The 4,330-nt window shown below is 33.2% G+C and overlaps 1 non-coding gene across 1 annotated transcript; it reads right to left on the reverse strand.

Moving 5' to 3' along the window:
• Window positions 1-1,128: 1,128 nt before the first annotated feature.
• LOC138165600 (U6 spliceosomal RNA) lies at window positions 1,129-1,234 on the reverse strand. The gene has a single exon (XR_011169387.1). It is a non-coding gene; the product is annotated as a U6 spliceosomal RNA (small nuclear RNA).
• Window positions 1,235-4,330: the final 3,096 nt, after the last annotated feature.

Raw genomic sequence — 4,330 nt, forward strand, 5'->3', positions numbered from 1 at the left:
TCACCTTTTAAATGAATTGGAGGAGGTGGAAGCAGGAGCCCCATGGAAGTCCTGTTTCTACATTGCCATCTTTATTCTGCCACCTGTTAGTACATTTTTAGAAGTTTTTCTAACTAAACTGAAGTACTACAAGGACAATAAAATGAAACAATGAAAAAAATCAGCAATAAACATTTGTTAAAGACTGATAGAATAAATAAAAATTACAAAATAAAATAAAAATCATTTAAAGGCATTCTTACTACAACACCCAAAGTCCTAAAATACAGCACTGTTCTCCTTCACTATTTCAGAGATACTACTGTAGGCTGTTTGTTTAATTGCCCCATGATTACCTTCCACATTATTAATGACAGGTTACAGCTTAATTGTTGTGCATAGTTATTAAAATCTAACTAATTTCAATTCAAAATGTCATTCTACAGTTTTATTTGCACAACCAATAAAAGGCATTTTCTAGGAACAATTTTATTCATTTTCATTAACATTGGAAGTCGAATTATAATGATACAGCAAATGATGCCCCTGGTATTAAAATAGGTTAAAACAATCCATATCCAGGTGGTATTGTCATTGAGTAGAACTCCAAATTCTGTTGGTGTCTAAGAATTTTTGCCAATTACAAACTTTGAAATGACCTGTGTTCACAGAATGAAGGAGGAGAAATATGGTATTGCTCTAAGTCTTCACTGGTACCACTTGTAATAGCTTGAAAGGGAACTGTACAGCCCACAAATGGAAGAAATTTGATTGATGAAATCTAATTGACAGGCTGTTCTCCACATCATGATATTATCTAATCGCGAATAAATTTCACAAATTCATCTTACCGTTCTGTGAGTTTTGTGGCCAATATTTCTTTATCCTTTTCACCAACCTTCTATTCACATTCTTTCATCAAAAATCCACAGATCATCCCAATCTGCCTTATACTAAATGGGGCTGTTTTTAATGGTGATGATGCTGCAGAGGAAGTGCTTGGAGAAACTGCTCCATGAATGTGGCTGTGAATGAGAGGAAGAATAAGGATGTTCCTTTGGAAGGTAGTTTCTAAATGTCTTTTCTTATGCATATGTTTTTATTCTTGTTTTATGTTGTGCAGAATTTGTTCTTAAATATAACCATTTTAAAAATATGAAATGCTTCATGAATTTTCTGTTATCCTTTTGCCAAGGTCATGCTAATCTTCTTTGTGTCATTACAATATAAATATATATGTTGCCAAAGCAAGCACTTTGTACTTTGTTTTTGTTTGTTTGTTTTTCTAGGGGATAAGGGAGGGCAATTGCAGTTGTCACTTGCTCAAGGTCACATGGCTCATTTTGTGTTCAGTGTCTCAGGCTGGCCTTGCACTCAGGTCCTCTTGACTCCAGGGCCAGTGCCCTATTCATTGCTTCACTTAGCCACTCCACTATATAGTTTTAATGTACATTTTCCCCCAACACAATGTAAGTTTAGAGCTTGAGCTGCTAAATGTCACTTTTGTCTACTTAGCTCCTATCCTGAAATAAAGTACAAAATTAATAAATAATTGTTAATTTATCTAAATATGTACATGTTGCCCATTAAATAGCATAGTATAGACATGATATGAAACGTCAGCCCATAAACTGCTATGCATAATTAATATATTACATAGCATAATTTAATTAACTTACCCCAATATGGCAGCTGGTTGGCACAGTGGTAGCTAGGTAGCATAGTGTATAGAGTACTGGGTCTGAAATCAGGAAGATTCACATGCCTGAGTTAAAATCTGACCTTAGACTCCTACTAGCTATGGGAAACTGGGCATGTTACTTACCCCTATTTGCTTCAGTTTCACATCTGCAAAATGAGATAGAGAAGGAAAGGGCAAACCACGTCATTATCTCTGCTGAGAAAATCCCACTTAGGGTCAGAAAGACTTAGAAACAACTGAAACAACTGAGCAACAGCAACTGTAATATGGGTGTAGTAAGGCTATCTTCATGTGATTTTCAGTCAGTAAGGGAGAATGGATATCTCTAACATCTCCTTTCCCCAAAGAGAGATACTAAATCCTTCCAGGAGAGAAAGCAAGTGGTTGGAGCTATCAGCTGACTGAAACTCTGATTTCATCAGAGACAGTAGGTATTGGGCTACAATTATATGTATCTTTTCCCTTAAATATTATTATTCTGGGTTACGTATTTTTAAAGTTAAAGCAAATCTCTTGGTCACTATTTCTAAAAGAGGAGAGTTCTAAGCTATATATATCCAGGGCTGAATTCCCTCCTATCATTTCTATGTTGAATTCACATAGCAAGTAGCAAAAAAAAAAATGCCAATAGAAAATCACAAAGCAGAGAAAGTATACACATAAGGCAACATAGATTGAATGAACTTTACTATTAGAAATGAATTGTAGCCATGTGAGATAGAGTACCACATCCCATCCAAAGAGAAATCCCATGATGTATCTAGTATAACAAGATGAAAATAAGCACTTAATTGAAGTTCTACATAAGTTTTTTTTTTCCTTTTTTTCCCTTCATGTCCTTGAAGAGAGGATAACATCATGCATTTTTTCTCTTGAATCTAGAGGTCAGACGACTCTAAAAGAACAAACATTCAAACAAAAACCTGACTTCTCTCTAGCTTTCAGCAGCCCTCACCCACCTCTGATGTACAGTGGGGTATGGATCTCCACTTTTTGGCAGCAATTACCATATCCATGGATTTTGTGACTAGGGTTACATTTCATGATATAATATGTGAAATAATGTGATATGATGTGATATTTTATAATATTTCATGATATAAATATGCCTTCTAAAAATCTCAACATGTTTAAACAGTTTCACATATTTCAGCCTACATAGAATTGAATCTAATTTTTGTCTTCTAAAAGTTTACAATCTAAGAGAAATGTTGTCATAGACAGAAAATTGTTAGTGTATAGATCAACAAAGTACACAAATAAATTATAGTTTACATTTACTTTATGAAAGAACAAAATGAAAAGTTGAATTGGAAGAATGGTGTGAAAAAAATAATGGGGATATTTTGTCAGTCATCATTTCAGCTCTGTACCTCATATCGTAATACTTAAATTGATACATTATTATTCCATTTTTAGAAAAAGGAGAAACCAAATTCAAAATGCACATTTTCTCTTCATGCAAAGAATTTTAGAAAATAGTAGAATTGGAGTTTCCTTGATTCTTAAGACTCACAGAACCTTTGAATTTATACTTAAATCTATAAGCTCCACATTAAGAGAACCAAACCCATTTGATTTTTTTCACTTTGGCTAAAGCTTTTTTTCTGATTGCTTAAAGCATAGAACTCATTGAAAAGTGTGGCAAACAGTGTATAAACACTATGATCTTTGCAGAGGAACTCGCTGTTACCCCAGGGGTCCTTGACTGTGTAAATACAAGCAGATGGATATGTAAATTCAGTACTTGTCCTAAGCCTTGGCTTAGTATGCATACAATTAATTTAAAAGATCTTCCTAAAAATTATTCCTAGACATTTTAGGTTAAGAATGGTTATAGGGACTATTCCCAGATATTTCAATATTATGCTTCTATGATAAATGGTTGACGGACATTGCTAATGAATGCCGCAACTTCTTAAAATTAAAAGATTTCTGTGACTGAGATAGGCTATGTAAACATAACAGATGGCTATGTAAATGTAGTACTCAACCAAATGAGTACTATGTTTATTTAACCATCTGTTGTGTTTACATTATCTTGGGCACCACAACTTATTCATACCCCAGGGAGATGGCCTACTGATTCAAATGTTTTCAATGTATAGACCAATACAGACACATGCATGCAAATATTTGAAACAAATTTATTTTTTTACCAGAGAAATAATAGCTGGGGGAGGAAAATTGTTTATTAAAACATTTCACTTAGTTTCATATAGACCTAGACTGGTCCAAATGTTTAGTAGAAGAAATGAAACTACAATACTAAATGTTCCGAATATTTGCCCATTTCCCCTCCTTGAAATTATTCTGGTGTCTTTTAATACAAAGAAATAACTGATGGACAAATAGAAATAATGGGAAAGAATAAAAAATGTAGGAGAAAAAGATGGAAAAGAGAAAAGATGCCAAAAATAATTTTTTTAACACAGTCATAAAGTGTTTTATTTAACTTTTGTTATATTGTTATTTTAACTTTTGTTAAAGAAATGCTTCTTATGAGTAAGGATTTTATTAAAACCTGAACATAACCTCAGAGAGTAGCTTCAGGGAAATTTTTAAAATTATAACAGATTTTTTAATTAGCACAAATTTTGATTTTCTTTTTACTTCTCCATCCCACACAATTCACTTTGCTAATTTCTT

Source organism: Petaurus breviceps, unplaced genomic scaffold (assembly GCF_028583685.1).
Source record: "Petaurus breviceps papuanus isolate PSGF00001 unplaced genomic scaffold, PetGlider_PUasm1.0 213, whole genome shotgun sequence".
NCBI classification, from domain to species: domain Eukaryota; kingdom Metazoa; phylum Chordata; class Mammalia; order Diprotodontia; family Petauridae; genus Petaurus; species Petaurus breviceps.